At 50.4% G+C, this 17,871-nt stretch overlaps 1 long non-coding RNA gene across 3 annotated transcripts; it reads left to right on the top strand.

Moving 5' to 3' along the window:
* Positions 1-1,757: 1,757 nt before the first annotated feature.
* On the top strand, positions 1,758-16,735 carry LOC121080211. Of its 3 annotated transcripts, XR_005825289.1 has the most exons (6): positions 1,758-1,798; positions 3,099-3,296; positions 5,874-6,047; positions 15,396-15,536; positions 15,682-15,853; positions 16,332-16,735. It is a non-coding gene; the product is annotated as an uncharacterized LOC121080211 (long non-coding RNA). The 3 variants fall into 3 exon arrangements; XR_005825287.1 differs by lacking the exon at positions 16,332-16,735 and having other exon boundaries at positions 15,682-16,072; XR_005825288.1 differs by lacking the exon at positions 16,332-16,735 and having other exon boundaries at positions 15,396-15,587; positions 15,682-16,072.
* Positions 16,736-17,871: the final 1,136 nt, after the last annotated feature.

The raw sequence follows: 17,871 nt of genomic DNA, 5'->3' as shown, positions 1-17,871 counted from the left end.
CTTGTTCCTATAGAACTTCATTTATTCTCTGTGCTGTATTGAAGGCAACACACCGTTACCCCACTACCCTCATCTATTGGTATAGCCCAGGTGCCTCAGAAAGCTTGCCACCCCTTACTGAGCTTATTCAATAGGCCGAGTTAATCACTGCTTTAGTTGCAGCCTCTCCTAGTGATTCTTTATAACTTAATCCCATCAGCGAGGAGAAGCGTCCACCTGTGCCACTGAAGGCAGCAGCCTGGAGTCACCAGGCTGCTCCCTAATGGAAGCAATCCTGACTGCCTGGATCTCGCCGCTGAGAGGCTGTATTTAAAAAATGAAGTGTTTTCCAGCAAGGGAAACAAGGCTTGAGCACTCATACTCCAACTGGTGACTCTCCCAGGCAGCTGCATATTGCCAGTCCCTCAGCAGGACAGGTGTAGCCAGGGCCCTGCCGGAGCCAGCAGCAAAACACGGTAGCCCTATTCCTGCAGGAACTATGAACGCCGGGGCGGCTCCAGGGGGCTCTACGAGTCGGGGTGTCTGGTGCCTGTGCCCAGGACACCTGCCGGCACCTCTTTCCCTCCTTAGCTCTCGGCTCACCCCCAGGGCTGCCCCGGCCGGGCCTGACTCCAGCTGCCCCGGGGGCCTGGCACACCAGGGGGCTGGAGCCTCCCCACAGAACCCCCGGGGCAGCCAGCAGGCAGCAGACACCCCTGCGCTGGCCTAAGGGCCTCCCACAGCCGGCCACAGGTACCCTCAGCCGGGCCACAACCCCAGCATGTGCCTGACCAGCCCAACATGGCTGCCAAGAGGCTGAGGGTAAGAAATGGCAGCTGCCAGCATGCCCTGGGAACAATATGGCTGCCAGCGGCCCTGGGCCTACAGCTCCCAGCATGCCCTGGGAAAAACCCAGCCATGGGGCAGCCCTGGGCCTACAACTCCCAGCATGCCCTGGGAACAACCTGGCCGTGGGATGGCCCCAGGCCTACAGCTCCCAACATGCCCTGGGAACAACATGGATGTGGGACAGCCCCGGGCCTACAGCTCCCAGCATGCCCTGGGAACAACATGGCTGCCAGCAGCCCCGGGCCTACAGCTCCCAGCATGCCCTGGGAAAAACCCAGCCATGGGGCAGCCCTGGGCCTACAACTCCCAGCATGCCCTGGGAACAACCTGGCCGTGGGATGGCCCCAGGCCTACAGCTCCCAGCATGCCCTGGGAAAAACCTGGCTGCCAGAAGCCCCGGGCCTACAGCTCCCAGCATGCCCTGGGAACAACATGGCTGCCAGCAGCCCCGGGCCTACAGCTCCCAGCATGCCCTGGGAACAACATGGCTGCCAGCAGCCCCGGGCCTACAGCTCCCAGCATGCCCTGGGAACAACATGGCTGCCAGCAGCCCCGGGCCTACAGCTCCCAGCATGCCCTGGGAACAACATGGCCATGGGGCAGCTCTGGGCCTACAGCTCCCAGCACGCCCTGGGAACAACCTGGCCATGGGGCAGCCCCAGGCCTACAGCTCCCAGCATGCCCTGGGAACAACCTTGCTGCTAGCAGCCCCAGGCCTACAGCTCCCAGCATGCCCTGGGAACAACCTTGCTGCCAGCAGCCCCAGGCCTACAGCTCCCAGCATGCCCTGGGAACAACCTGGCTGCCAGCAGCCCCAGGACTACAGCTCCCAGCATGCCCCGGGGCACACCTTCTCCCAGCAGGCCATGGGACATCCCTGCCCTGCAGTCGGGCCCTGTGGCTCTGCAGGCCTGGGGCCATTGCCTGGGGCAGGGACGAGGGGAAGGGAGGCACTGAGTGGCAGGGAGAGGTGAGTCAAGGTGGAGGGGTGGCTGGAGAGGGACAGGAGGCAGCCAGAGGGGCAGGGAGAGCGGGAGGGGCTGGGCAGGGATGGAGAAAGGACAGGGACTGGTGAGGAGCGGGCAGAGGGATGGAGAGGGACAGAGACAGAGAGGCAGGGGGGTGCCACAGATAATGCAGGATCAGCAGCAGAAGAGAGGGACAGGGAGAGGAGCGGAGGGGCAGGAAGGAGGACAGAGGGACAGACCAGCACAGGCAGGGTGAGGGGACAGGATGAGCAGGCTGTGTCTTTGGCAGTGGGCGGCAAAGCTGCTTCTGTGGGTCTTTCCTTTCCCCCTCTGCCCTTATCCCCTCCCCACCCTTCCCCTTGGTGAGTCTGTGTCTGTGGTGTGCCTGCTCCGGTGAAAGGAGCTCCTGCACCAGCCTGAGGGCAAAAGAAGAGGGGCAAGGAGTGAGCTGTCACAGTCCTTAGTTTGCAGGTTTAATGTATTGTCCCTGTTCAGAAAACACAGTGTGTATGTGTGTCAGTGGTGCCGGCAGATTTTTATTCTTTACAGCAATTTCTTTAAATACCAGACTTCATGCAGAAGGTTCACACTGTGCTTCTAGTAAAACGGAATTGCTTTTATGCATGCTGTGCTTCTAGTAAATGGAATTGCTTTTATGAATGCTGCAGTCTGGAGGTGGCAAGTGTCAGGTTAGAGATGAAGATGGAAATGAAAGCAAGTGACGCACATGCAGTGGTGATCCTGCGACAAGCATGCTGTATATTGACCTTGGAGAACGCTGCAGGGACTCTCAGAAGTCAAGGTTTTCAGTGCTGTTTCTGTATTTAATACCCAAGGGATGGTTTCCCTCTGTGTGCGTTTCTGTGCAGGCATGTGCATGGAACATAGGTGTGTCTCTGTGCCATAAGTGGGACTGATGGCAGCTTTTGATTTCATTCCAACTCAAAAGTAAAGAAAGACTGTACCTGCAAAAGAATTCAAACAGCCGTCTTTCTTTCCCAGAGCAAGCATAGAAGTGTGGGGGAGCGGTTTACAGGTTCAGAACTTGAGCCTGCTCTGGATGGTAAACCCTCAGGAGAGGAAAGAGAAGCCCCACTTTTTTAACTACAGCTCTGCTTCCCTTAATGTGTCTTCTTGTTAGATTGTGTCGGTGGTCAGTTTAAAAGGACATGATTAAACTGTGCTTGTTTATCAAGATATTTGAGGGTTATTTACTGTCTTAAATCCCCTTATGAGTGGGGCACTCTGTTGCCCTGTGGGCAGTACAATGTCGTGACTGGTAATTTTCCTTTTCTTCCCTAGTGTACGGATGCATTTATGAAGGCAAGTGTTGGGTCTTATTGGCGCCGCACAAGAAACCAACATGTGAAACCCAGACATTCACTGTTAGAAACAGGAAGAAGCTATGGGCCCTTGCTTCAGATTCTGCAAAAGATGTACCAAGGCTGAGGAAAGTGGCAAAAAGGGAAGAAATGCCGTAGCATAACTTTGGGATGGCAGGTGAGGTTTCCATCAGTGTTCCTCAAACGTAGCAGCCTCATTTTGTTTGCGGATGTGGTGTTGGACTCAAAATGCGAGACTAGTGTCCTTTATTGCGGGTGGTAGTGTAGCGCACGTACCTTTCATGTTCCAGGTGAAGTTGCCAAGGCTCTCGTTAAACTTCTGCAGAACCACCTCAAATTTTCCTTAGTGCGTCATTTCCTTCAACAGTCAAGTCCAGGTCTGTGGCATACAATAACCCCTACCCCATTTGGGATCTGGATGTGGTTGATTTTTAATTCAGATTTATCTGCTGTTAGAGATTTTCAGGTTTTGGTCCAAATAGGGAAATGCTGATTGTATGCATTCTTTTGCTTTTTCATAGTGTTGTTCCGTGTTTAGTCATTTGTTCCTTACCAAAATAGTGTATGGGTGTCTATGAAGCTGGAGGTGTTTATGTTCTTGTGGCTGAATGTAGCAGTGGAGCTATCTTGCTGTATTTAAATCAAGAGGAGTGTAATGTAACTTTACTTAAAATCTGGTCTTGGTAGGCAGATCCTACCCTGATAAGCATTAAAAAATATATATATATATATACAAATCTGTGAAGAGGTATAGGTGGAGCACCTGAACTGGTGAAAGGCAGCAATTCTCTCGCTGATATCCACACATTGCAGAACTGTTGCCAGCATGACCTTGAAATAGTGAGCCATTAATGTTAACTACTAGCAGCTTGTGAACCTATCAGTCAAGGTAGAAAATAATGTCCCACTGCCACCTTTTTTAATTTTTTTTTTATGTTTTAAAGTTTCTGATTTGATACTTTCTGATGTATTTGAAACCTGTGTCATTATCCTATGTAGTTTGTGACAAGTGTGTGGCAGATGGGCCTTTACTGCTTGGAGAGGTGGTGAGATGGAGAGTGGAGAATGGTTTTATGGCGCAAGTGTAAAAGTATAAAAAGGGATTAAGAGGCTTGTGTACCTTGCTGCCAGTTCAGTGGCATGAGAATTCCTGTAATGACAAATTCCTTCTGGCTGAGTTTCCACCCAGGGCAACACTAGCAACGGATGTCGTTCCCAAATGGTGAGGTGGTTGTAAGCTTCATCAGTAGTAGAAGCTGTGGAGAAAGTCACGAATCATCTGCCGTTCTGCAAGTCAAGTGCTTGGCTCTTTTGTCACTAGCGTTGATTTAAGGGTACATTGCTTATAAATAGCACTTGACCTTTGTAATTCTTCATACTGCTAAGTTCTCGGTGCCATCAGAGAACCATTGTGCTGTGAAGGCCCTGTAAACATACGGCAATGTTTGTGTTTATCCATTTTGGCCTCCCTTAGGTGGATTATTTTGTAATTTGAAACCTTAGTGGCAGGATTTGGGGCTTTATCCTGATCAGCCATCTAAGGGCCAGCTTTCAGCTGCAGCTGCAGCATAAGTATTCAGGTGGTTTGAGCACCAAATGAAACTTCCACTTGGCTGTCATTTTGGCTTTTCCCTTCCTCTTAATTTTTATATTTTAATAAAGAGTTTTAAATATTTGGCTTCCTTACAGAAAAAAAAACCAACCAGTGCTATCCTTGTCCTGTTATGATAAGGCCCTAATCTGGAGGGCAGAAAGCTGAGACCACCAGGAAGACGTTGAGAGGAAGGGGAAGAATGTTAGAGCCATGAGTAGGGTGTTCTTCAGCTGGCCAGACCTGAGGAGGTGGAAAAGGTGCCTCAAAGGTAGCTAGAGGGAAGCACAGGAGAGCAGCTGGGAGCCAGAAGTGTGGTGTGGGCATGCAAAAGTGTTACACTGTGGTGTGTCAGGCGAATTGTTTTCAGGAACTTCCATATTTGTTGCCATTTCCCAAGCTCCTGAGGTGCAGGAGTGCTGGAGGCAAGAAGCTGCCAGCATCATATTGTGGAGAAAGAACACTTCTATCTCCATTTTACTTTCCTCACTTCCGTGTTGCGCTGGCAGGGCAGTACAGACCCGGACCCGGAATTTGGACCCAGACCCTGTGAGTACGCAGGCAGCTTGTGTGGCCAGTGCCAGTGTGGTTCTGGCACAGAGGATCAAGCGCTTCATGCTTCAGAGCTGTCAGGCTGACACTCTTCAGCACTCAATGAAGCTCTAAATTACAGCTAAAGGAAGAGAGAATTTTGCTTCAGAGCTTGATAATGTCGTTCTGATCCATCCTTTTGCTTGTTCAGTGGCTACAGAAGGGAGCCACTGCCTTGGTAGGAGCATCCATTGAGTTCTTCCTGTGTGATATTAGAAAATCATTGTGTGTGTTTATGCATGAGATCATTACAGTAGGTGTTTTGAAGATGTTCATGTGTGGTACATAAAACCTTTGCCAGTAAAATAGTAAATCCACGCAGTGGGGTCTAAAGCACGCAGATCCAGTGCAATCCTCCAAAGAGCTTTGAAAGTGTCTCCCCGAGGGTACAGACCTGGCTGTTGGTGATTCTGTTGACCTGCCTTTTGTAGCAGGTTGCTTGGAGAAGTTGCTATGTCAGAAGTCGTCTTCTGAGGGCGGGATGCTGCAAATGGTAGGATGTTTAAGGAAGCAAATGAATAACCTTCAGACTTGGTTTTATTCTTTTAACAGATTGTACACAAATGGGAGGCCTGAGCAGGCTGCTTTTAGCAGGGGAACGTGACCTGACTGCACAGGAGGCAAGGAACTCTCTTCTTCTCACTGACCATGAGCCCTCAGTTTCAAGGCAGATCTGAAGACGAATATTTGACCCGTGGGAAATGCAACTTCAGATACGTAACTCAGGTGGGACCGCCGTGTGTGCCCTGTGATAGGAGCCGTGCATCCCAAGCGTGAACGTAGAGATTGGGCCCGGTTTTTAGCTTGGTTCAATCTGAACTCTGCTGACTGATTCTGTGATCAAGGGCAGGGAAGTCTGCCCCTGAGAGGATGCTGTCATGGGTGGAAGGGTTGAAGTGCAGTGACTGCGTCAACAAACAGGTGGTTTGAAAAGTCTTTTGGGCAAGGGTCTGGTACGCTGGTGTAATGCCTTTTCCCTTTACAAAGGTGTCCAGTAAACACAAGTGTTCCTGCATGTGTCCAGTAGCGCAGAGACCTCTGTACTTTCTTTGGACTGATTGTTGTATAAGATCTGGGGGTTTTTGGACAGCTCTGAAAATTGTCCAAAAGGTGTCTTGTATGTTGGGTGAAATGGGTCATCACTTCCATAAACCTCTAGCCTGTAAAGAAGAGCCGTGGAAGTAAGGAGATTTTATTTTTTTTCTCTTTTTATTGTTACTGGGAGGAAAAGGAGAGATTAACTATTGACCTGTGATACCCCCAGATGCAGGCTGTGCAGTGCATTTGAGGTGGATCACTCCTGTACTGCCAAGACTGAGCCCAGACTCCTCAATGCTTTGCACACTGGCAGTGGAAGTCCTTGTGCAACTGTGGGTACTGGCTTTCTGTGCTGTAGCGTGAAAAATACAAAGCACTGGGGTTAAGGTTTGCAGAGAAGTGGGAAAAAGTTGATTCTTTTGTGCTAGGAAGAGTATGTCCTGTACTTTTCAAACTTTGAATGTCTCCACTTGGAATTTAAAAACTGCTTTTAACTCTGCTGCTATGTTTCAGTGGGCAGGAAGGTGTCTTGTAGTTACAGATGATCTGTTCCCTTAAGAAGGATCTTTGCCTTCTGAGTTGAGCTTTCTTGGCTTTACATGAAAAGTGCCTCAAGCTGTACGATTTCAGATGGCAGTGAGGGAATTACATCTCCATGGGGATTTAGAGAGAAATCCAGAAGTATGTTGCCTTATTGTTTCAGTATATGAACTTTTCTAAACAGGATTTGCTGGGGTTTGAGCAAGAGACCCACTTCCCACGTGCCTGCATAAACCCCATTTTCTCAGACAGACACATGCATTGTGGTTTGTGATGCAATATTTACTTGATGCGTAAGCCGTACTGTGCTGTGCTCTTCTGGGCTTGTCGTAGTCCTTTGAAACGCAGCCCTGCGCATCAAAGGGGCAAGCTGTGTGATCTGCTTTCCCCCACAACATAGAGCAATGTAACTGTCGTAAGTACAGGCAGAACAAAACTAGTTGAGGGATTTGTGGGCTGCTGTTCAAATCATGGTGGGCCAGCAGTCAGCCCATGCTTACTAATACGTTTAATTGTCCTACGCCACCTGAGGGGCAGGGCAGTGTCAGGGCATTTTCCCAGGGAATAAAACTGGACATGTCTGATTCTCTCCGAGGGTCCCCTATGTAAAAAAACATCCTTCAGCACCATCTGGGTGCTTGGTGTTCTCAAAAGGACCCAAAGGGATGAAGTTCACTCCTGCTGCCTGCGTGGCAGCAGGAATTATGTCTGCAGCTGTGCTTCTGCGCACTTCGAAACTGCCTCTGTTTCTTTGCTTGGTCAACCAGAAAAAACCAAAAAAACCCTACGCTGACTTGGCAACAGTGTCTTGCTGTCCTCTCTGAAGGAAGTAAATTACCATCATCTCGCAGCTTGTCAAATGTGCACCAAGTGTGAAGAAGAACATGACGTGCACTGTCCTAAGCTCTCAGCAGGTCAGGTTTTGCTGTCCTCTGGAAACTGTCTAGCTCTTCAGTTTTTCTCCACAAAGGACACATTGTTTGGAGTAGTGATGGGGTGGCCCCCCAAATGCCCCAGCTTTGTTTCTAAGTGCTATTAAAGTATTTTGCCTCCTGAAGAGACTGTGTTCCTCATGAGGAACGGTTACTTCTCAATAAAGTGACCCCCTTTCCGTCTAAAGGGATGGAGCTTGAGACTGTGGAGGTGGAGGTGCTTGGTGAGGGAGGCAGTCAGGCAGTGCCACTCTGGGGTGCCCAGCTGCGCAGGGCAGTGACGGCACCCGTGTGCCTGGCGAACGCTTCTCTCACAGTGTTGCAGGGAGAAGGTGTGAGGGTGCTGGGAGAGAGCCGGCGCCCCTGGGAATGACAGCAGCTAAAGGTGAGGGCTGGCTGCATGGGCAGCAAAGGGTGAGCCAGCCATTCTCTTTGCAAATGCAGTGGAGAGGGAGGGAGCCCCTCCATCAGCACAGCAACGTCTGCTGGGGCAGGGCCGGAGGCACCGGCACCCAGGGCAGGGCTGTCAGGGGGTCTGAGAGCGCCACTCCGCCACCCCCTTGCTTACTGACCCTGTGGGGAAATCACTTTGGGGGCAGCGATTAAAAAGTGCATGCAAAGTTTTTAGGTCCAATTGGAACACTGAGAAGGGGTTCGGGGCCTTTCTCAGAGCGCCGCACGTTGCATAGTCATGTGTCATACACAGGTTTGGTGACTGGTTTCTCGCTTCTAATGCAAACGCGTACGCATCCTCAGTAGCACTGCTGAAGTGTTTTACGGACTACGCATGCTCCCCAAGCGGGATTTTGGCCTCTTTGGGGCAGAATTATTTCAGTTAGAGGTCACCATCTCCCACTGCCACAATTATCTTTGTCCTATTTTAAACTCATTTTCTGTTGATGTCAGTGGATCCCAAGACCTTGTGTTCTCTTGCAGCCAGAACTTTCCTCATTGGAAGTCTTCTTCCTGCACAATTTAGATAACGGTGCTCTTTCCACTACCTGGTCTTTGTTTCTCACCCCTGCCAAGGCTGCCTCCCTTGATGAGAAGTCCCTTCATTTGTAAATACTCTAGAGAGTGGGCCAGCTCGGTGGAGGTGTCACCTCGACAGAGGGGAAGGTGGAGGGTCAGATCTCTGCATGTGGCAGGGGCTGCATTAACCCTCATCTCCCGCTGCGTGAATGACCGCAGGCAGAGGCGCTGTGCAAGGAACATCAAACGTTTAATGAATTAAGACAGACAGATCTGGTAGAGGGCTGGGGCTGCAGTGGGCAGGTGCAGGTCACACGTCAGAGGGATTTGTGCTCCACACCTTCTCTATCAATATATCAACTGTGACTGGCGTGGTGTGGAGCACCTTGTCTCCTGGTGTTCCTCAGGGTTCTGGCTCGCTTGGTGGGCACATAGTCGCTATTGGATGCCCTCTGCTTGCTGCTGCCCCCCTGCTCCCCACTACAGCCCACCGCCGTGGCATCCCTGTCCGGCTTCCCCTCCCAGAGGGTTTTGGAGCTTTTTGCCACCGGGCACACCACCATCTTCTTCCTCTTCTTGGGTGGCATGCTGCCCCGTGGGGACGTCTCTGGCATCCTGAGGGTGTCAGCCAATGTGGGGCACTTGGCCTGTTTGCCAGCAGCGTTGCCTGATCTGGGCACCACCCGGCAGGAGGAGATGCCCGGTGGTGGTGGCAAGCGAGTCAAAATGACCCGGGGCTGCCTCCGCAGCACCTCCTCCACCAGTTGGGCCATGCAGGGTGGATGATGCTGGGCTGCAGTCGGGGGGCTGGCCAGAGGACTCCTCAGCAGGATCTGCTGAGGACTCTCTGGGAGACCCTTGTGGGGACCCTCTGAGCATCCCTTCAAGGGGCTCTCCTCTGAAGTGTCCATAGGACCCTCCTGAGAGGGCTCCATGGGACTCTCTGGCAGCCGGGTGGGGAAGACCGCTGCCAGCCCACCCTGCCTGCCTGTGGTGTCCAGCAAGGGGGATGTTGCCACCCTCTGCCAGGAGGGGTTGGTGTCCTCCTGCATTGAAGCCACCACTTGGTCCTTGGGACAGTCGCCCTCCATCATGCACTCCAAGAGGTCAGGGGTCCTGTTGAGGGTGGTGGTCAAGACAGGGACATCAGGGACACCACGGTCGGTGTCCTTGCTGTCCCCCAGCCCTGCCACCAGTGATTGCTCCTTGGAGCAGCCACCCTTTGCCACGTACTCTGAGAGCTCTGGGAGCTTGTTGAAGAGGTTGGTCAAGCAGGAGCCGCTGAGAACTTCATGGAGCTCCAGGATGCTGTAGAGCCAGGTGAGCAGGTCACTGCTGTCCATAGTGGACGAATGCTCATCCTGAAACTGCAGATTGTCCTCTGCCAGCTCAGGAGAGGCCTCATTGAAGGCATCTGGCCCCAGCTTGGGCAGGGCCAGGAGATTCTTTGGGCTTGGCGGGGTGGTCACCACTTCTGAAAAAGCAAACAAAGCCAAGCCACCCCCAGGGTGATGCAAGCCTTCCTTGGTGCAGGTCACCCCTATGGGCTCTGCCACCCTGCAGACCTCACCTTGGTGCTTGGTCCTGCTTCTGCCAGAGAGCATATCCAGGGCGGGCTGGCAGGGGGTGGCAGCAGGGATGCCATCCTCACTGGCCACCACGTCGTTGTTAAAGGCCTCCAACAGCTTCTGGGCGCTGCCAGGATGGGTGCAGAGCACAGGGGGGACCTGCACGCAGTGCTGAGCCGCAGGGTGTTGGGGTGGCAGGGGCCCAGCATGGGCAGGGACGTTCAGCACAGTGCAGCCCGTAGGGTAGAGGGGCTGCCCCTGGCCCACGTCCCATGGGCCCAGCCCCACTGGCTGGTGGGGCACAAGTGTCCCCATCACCACTTGCTGTCCCTGGCCATAGGCAGGGGGACAAGGAGCAGGCAGAGGGGGCAGCTGCACAACCTGCCCCGAGTCCCCCAGGGGCCCCTGCACCGCCTGCCAGGTTGCCTGGGTGGGCTGATGGGTGACAGTGTGGAGCTGGGAAGGCCGAACGGTGATCAGCAGCCCCGGGACAGAGGGCAGCACACCAGCAGTGACCAGTGGTGGCATGGTCAGAGTGGTGAAGCTTGTGCCGGGCACCTCTGATGCCGTCGGCAGCTGGAGGGGGAACCTCTCTGTTGGCAGAAGCGAAGGGGGGTGATGGGGTGAGATGCTGGCTGACAGAGCTGGTTGGGGGTTACCCGGAGGGCAGGAGCACCACGAGGAGCATGCTGCTCTATGCTGTAGCAGTTGGCCAGCGTGGCGTTTGTTGGGGCAAACAGTGTTCTGGGGTTCCATCTCCATGGCGATCATTCCGCCAGCACCTGGGTCAGCCAGTGTTGTGACAGTTTGACTTTTAATGACAGAACAACTTCCCATCTCAATGGTTTCCCATCCTGCTGATGCTTTCCTGCCCTCAGTGCTGATTTCCCACCCCCACCATTAGTTTCCCATCACAACTGTTTTTTGTTTGGGGAGTTGAGTTTCATGTGAAAGGGGAGTTTTCACCTAAATTTCTGTTGATGTCAGTGGATCCCAAGACCTGGTCAGCTTGTATTCTCTTGCAGCCAGAACTTCCCTCATCTGAAGGCTTCTTTCTGCCTTCTTTCAGCCAGGGCAGGGCTGGGAGGGAGTTTGAGAGAGCCACTCCTCTACTGCCTTGCTTAGGGACCCTGTGGGGAAATTGCTTTGGGGTGGGGGCAATTCGAGAAAACTGGGACCTCAGAGAAGCATAGTATTACAGGAAGCTTTTTAGGGTAAAAGACAGCTGTCGCTTTCAGGATGGCTGGCATTCACCATCCTAAATGTGTGTTGCCACGGCTCCCTAAGCAACGCAGCCTGCAACCTCAGCACGTGCTGACAGGAGTAACGGAGGCTGGAGCGGAGTGGAGACCCCGCGGCCAGGCTCTGTTATGCTCCTGCAGGAAGGGGAACTTGACGGTACCACAGAGCTGATGAGATGTCCGCTGCCATGATTTTCCCTTTTATAACAAATTCTACCAGGGACGAGCAATGACAGAAAAGGCAGGAATATGGTTACGCCAGTACTTCACAGTCCCTTGAACTTGTTGGAGTTCCAGCGTACCGGATGGATTGTGCCCAGATTCTTTCTTTTACAGTGAGTCTGGTGGAAGAGAGGCAGCTCCTGCAACCCACCAGACTCCTTGGAATTTAACTTCTCGTGCTGGCCCTTGGCACTTTGACTCTGGGACTTCCAGTCCCAACTTGATTAGTGTTGCCCAAATGTTTTTCATTGCATCTGTAATGCTTTCTGGCCCTTCTGCCCCGCTGAGGATGCCATCAATGTATCGATACACTGTGAGGCCAGGGGGAATGGTGATCTGTGCTAAGACTGTGGCCAGAGCATTGTGAGCGATAGTGGGGCAGTGTTTGTATCCTTGCGGAAAACTGTTTGAAGACGTACTGAGTCCCGCTCCAGGCAAAGGCAAACCGGGCTTTTTCTTGTGCGTGGAGCAGAATCACGAGGAATGCATCTCTAACATGTAAAGCATCTAAAGCTAACCTAACATCTATGCTAACCCTAATGTCCCACAAAAATCACTGGGTAGCTAGGTTACTGACAACGAAAGGAGAGGAAACAGCACTGGGAGAATGAAAATATCCCACTAAGTCAATTTTTTTGTCTACCTATACAGCAGAAGTGTTCTTTCGTGTTAAAGTCAGAGTATGTTCTGATTTGCGCTGCCCCACTAAATGGTTTTATGCTGCAAAGGTTTACTAAGAAATAATTGTTAGTGTTCTTCCTGGTTATGCACCCACATCTTATAATGAAAAAATTAGATGATAACGTCTTTGCTGTGCTACACTGTTGTATAACTGAGAGTTAGGTTGTGTTTTCATTTTAAGCATTCTCAAAAAAATACGGATAATTACAGCTTTTACTAACAGCACTGCGGCAAATGTGAATTCACTGGTGGGCTTTTAAGCCTCACCTCAGCATGATTGATGTAGGAACAAACATTACAAGTACTCTAGTATTTTTGCCAATGCTTTCCTGCACAAATTGTATTAAAAGCATAGATTCTTCTGGTCTTCCATGCAGAAAGTATGGTGAGAATAAATCTGATGTTAAAATGACTTCTTCAGATGTCAGAGGTTTATTTAGAAATGTGCACTACCTGTATTTTTTCTTATTTACTTGCAGTGGGTCATAACAACCTGCAGAGAAGATATGCAAAGTACGTCATCCCTATTATTTCCATTCCTGGGTTGTGATAGAATTTGGCACAGAGTTTTAGATCAGTTGCAAAAAGTAATGCCGGGCCACGCATATTCAGATTGATCCATGATCCCAGGTAGCTGTATGGGATTTGGTAATTTTCTTTAATAAGTATAGGAAAACTGCATGTATTATGAAAATGAGAATTTAGTGAGACAAAGGGCAGGTCCAGTTCCTTTTTCACTAATACACAGAGATGTTCTAACATATCAAACAAAAAGAATTTCTAAAGAAGTAGACCTTTCTGAGCTGGAGAAGAGGTAGATGAAATAGAAAAGATAGATCTAAAATCTGCAGCAAAATATTGCCTCTAAAGGAAGATGTGTTGGGTGTTTTTTTCTTCATGGAAACAAATGAACAATTACTCTGCAATTCTCCTAACTGGAAATTTGCAAAAAGCTGTGTAGCGTGGTTTTCAGTAGTATAAAAAGCAAAAGCTCTTTAGGGTTTCAAGTACATCTTTGCAACAGCTGTTAAAAATATGCAAACACACAGATTGTTCCATTGTATGAAAACACCTTCATTTACTACTTATTTGTCATACAGGGAGTAAACTAGCAGTGACGACCGTTGGAAAGTTTTAGATGAATAAAAAAATCCTCCAAACCAGGAAAAATACTGTGCTATCAGGTAGCTGCAGCTTTGCTGTGTGAGCTTATTATTCACGTGGAGACTTTTTCTAAATGTGTCACTTAAGGCAGGGATGGCTTCTAATTCTAAAAAGCCATTTGCCTAGAGCAGTCGCTCATGTGCCACATACAGGATTTTTATGCTAACACTATTAAAAAATTTCCCTAGAAAATTTTCCCCCTCCTTCGAGTAAATACAACCGATGTCCCTAACTGTCTCAGTTTCCTATTCCACCATAGGTTGCTGTATTTCAAAGACAAAGTTAACCAACGGCTGGTTACTAACCGAGGGCTCAAACCAATTTTTGGAGCAGTCAGGTAGAGAGTTGCCATTTAGTCTGGACCCACTGAAGTGCCAATGTAAATATAAACAAAATAAGGTATATCAAACTTCAGGTTCTCTAGCAAAACAACGGAAAGGATATGAAGAACTACGTCTTGCCTACTGTCTGTTTCCCATATGTGTGGTGATCGGCTCCCTGGAAAACAAGAGGCTGGGCTGGTCCTGGCTGTGCCCATGAATATGCCAGCTGAGTGCTAGGTGGTAGCAAGGAGAGCACTAGAGAAAAGCACAGACCCATTGACCCAGCACCGCCGTTCTCATGTTCTTCGTGCATGTGAGGCCTGTTAGCCATTGTACATGTATTTATTCTAACATGGGACATCAGTCAACAGTCACAACACCGGTGGATTACCAGCACTTCATCATATGCTTCACATATAGTGTTAAAGGAGAAATTTACACAGACGTGGGTACCACTAGGTTTGCTTTAATCGCCACTCAGAGCTGGGCCACCGCCCCAGCGAGTGGCAGAGAGCAAAGGGATACAGCACGGCTTATATACACTTATCAAATCATTAGTCAATGCCCGAGGTTTTTAGAAGTTTCCTTTGGTCTTGTCTGTTCTGCAAATCCATCACCTGACCCTGTCCCTGTTGATTCATCTATTTGCTTCCAGTCTCTGCCTTGGTTCCAGGCTCCTCCTCGGATCGTGATCTTCTTTCTGCCTGCTTTAACTCACACACTCCTTCAAGCACACTTAGTCTTTGAACAAGCAATTCCTATTCACATATACTGATTTTTTCTTTCTTGAAACACCTGTGTTTCTGCGAGCACCTGTGTGCACAAGTTGATCATCTGTTGTTTCTCTGTTCTTCCACTGATTAACTGGACTGGGTGTTAAACCAGCCTTGGATTAGGGCTACACTAGGGACAAGGCCTGGTTCTGCCACTTAGCTGCTTTAGCACTTTAAATTTCTGAGTTCAACACACATTTTCTTTAACAAGCAATACCAGAACAATGGAGAACAATTAACAATGGTTTGGTCACTGCTGTGACGAAATAATGACAATTATTATTTCTGGTGTAGGTTGCTGTATGTCATATTTATGAAACTAGGATTTGCCGGAAGAAAAATGTTCTATTTCACACCCACAGATGAGCTCCCTGAGATAGGCATTCACGTTTTAACAAGCCTTTACATCAAAGGCTGTAAACGAGCGTCAGTCTGCACAACCAGCTGGGAATCTTGTGTTGTTCCAGGCACATCTTTTTGTCCCATTCAATACCTTGTCTGTGCGATTTGCCTTTTTGTCTGTCTTGTGCTCTCCTGCTAAAGACTTTATAGGCTTCAGTTTTCTGATACTGCTCCAGCTCCTGCATCTAATGCTCCTTATCTCTATCTGCTCCATCAAGGTATTGCTGAAACAAAGAAGTCCAAGAGTACCAGGGAGTTGCCTCCCCTTCAGGAGGAAGGGAAGAAAAACAACTTGCCCGATGAAGTGCTGGTCCATTTCACCTATGCAAACAGGAAAGGAGTGAAGAAACAATGAGAATGTACGTGAGATGCAAAGACGCAGGATTTCTGGATAATATTACTGTATTCTGGTGTCTGTCGTGTCCGTGTCTCCCCCCCACCCCCTTTTCCCTTTTTTTTTTTAATTCAAATCACTATTCTATTAACTCTTTTTTTTTTTTTTAGATCAAGCTTTAACGTTCAGACCTGTAACTGCAGGGTTCCAATAAGCCCTTGTTTTTGTGCCCCACAGACAAAAATGCACTACCATTCTACAACCACACACTTTTCCCATCTGAGAGGCAAACAAAACATCATGGCTATTGGAAAAGAGCAGCATAAATATCAAAGAGCCTAGGTGATATCAATTTAAGCTATCTACGTTTAGGTTAAAAGAAAACCTCAGGCTAGGAAGAAAAAAATATTTCACACGTGCATAATAGAATGAGCTTAACTGGAGAATTTTTTAGGGGGACCGATGAACTGAAAACCATTTAAGAAGTGGTCACAACACTTGCTAAAGGGATCCTTTCCAGAAAAAAAAAAAAAAAAAGTTGTTGAGCAAGTTTTTCACCCAGTGAGTTTAAAATTCAATGGAAATAAGTATTTAAATCAGAGTGAACATTAGTCACTGGATATGCCTTTTATTTTCATTGCATCATCACAACAATACATGCAATAGTTATAAATTTCATGCATTTGCAAACCTGTTTTGATGCTGCTGAGGAAACAGTTAACATTCTAGATTGGGGTGCAAATTTAGTGATGCTGGGTTTGCATTTCTTTTGGACACTGTATTCTTCCAGAAGACATTAATTCTTCTCTTCTGTCTCCAGCAATGCGCTGCTGACAGAGTACAGTAACCGAGTCAAAAACAGCAGAAGTTTTTCCTCCGATTGTGTCTTGGATGAATTGTTTTGATCAGTAAGAAGGAGTTCTACTGTACTACATGTAAGTAGATGTCCTGGGTTTTCTAGCGCAGATCTATACAGTTCTTTAATATTTCTTTATTATTATTTTTTTTTTCTTACACAACTTAAACAAGAAGAATGATTTTTAGGGTGTTTGCTGTATGACTATAGGAATGGTCTTTTTCTAGGGGAGACTCACTATTTGGTCAGCTCAACCAGTCCTTATTTCAGTCAATTCCAGTCAGCTCAGCGGTCCTTATGCTCACCACACAAAAGAAGTAGCAGGACTACCAGGCTGGAACAGGGGAAGCGCGAGACTTTCCCTTCAATTGTTGTATTGGACAACTAGTTCACTAGTTGCTGCAGCTCAGACAGACCGGGACCCCGGGGAACGGGACCCCCGCGGCCTGGGACCACGACCAGGACCCCGGGGACTGGGACCCCCACGGCTTGCGACTGGGACGCCTGGGACCAAGACCAAGACCCCAGGGACTGGACCCCTGTAGCTTGGGACCGAGATCCCCGTGGCTCGGACCCAGACTGGGATCAAGACCCCCGGGACTGGACCCCAGCGGCTCAGACCAATCAAGACCCCCGGGACTGGACCCCTGCGGCTCAGACCAGGGCCCGGGTCAGAGACCCCCGGGGACTGGGACCCCAGCGGCTCGGGACTGGTGCCCCCGTGGCTCAGGACTGGGACCGAGACGGCTGGGCCTGGGACCCCCACGGCTTGGGCCGGGCCGGGGACCCCAAGGACTGGGACCCCCGCAGCTCGGGACCGGGACACCTGCGACTCGAGACCTGGACCAGGACCGGGACCCCCTGGACCGTGATGCTTGCAGCTAGGGACTGGGACAGGGACCGAGACTCCCGGGACCGGAAACCCCACGGCTTGGACCAGGGACCGGGACTGGGACTCCCGAGACCAAGACCCCCGTGGCTCAGGACTGGGACAGGGACAGTTATCCCCATGGCTTGGACCGGGACTGGGGCCAAGACCCCGGGACCAGACCCCTGCGGCTCAGACCAGGGACTGGGACCGGGAGCCCCACAGCTGGGGACTGAGACCGGGACCTGGACCCCCAGGACTGGGACCCCCGCGGCTCAGATGGGACGGGGACTGGGATTCTCGCAGCTCAGGACTGGGACCTGGACCACTGGGTTCCGTGACCCCAGCAGCTTGGGACCGAACTGGGCCCCGGACCCCTGCAGCTCGGGACCGGGACCCCGTGGACCAGGACCCTAGTGGTTTGAGACCAGGACCGCCACCCCCGGGACCTTGACCCCCGCAGCTAGAGACCGGGACCAGGACCCCCACAGCTCAGACTGGGACCAGTTCTAAGACCTCCGGGGCTGGGACACCCGCAGCTCGGGACCGGGACCGGGATCCCCGGGCTGGGACCTCCATGGCTCGGATCAGGGACCGAGACTGGGACCCCCGTGGCTCAAACAGGGACCAGGACTG

The sequence above is a fragment of the Falco naumanni genome, chromosome 22 (genome assembly GCF_017639655.2).
Source record: "Falco naumanni isolate bFalNau1 chromosome 22, bFalNau1.pat, whole genome shotgun sequence".
In the NCBI taxonomy this organism is placed as follows: Eukaryota; Metazoa; Chordata; class Aves; order Falconiformes; family Falconidae; genus Falco; species Falco naumanni.
Note: the sequence above shows the minus strand (reverse complement) of the source record. Positions and strands in the feature narration are given on the sequence as shown.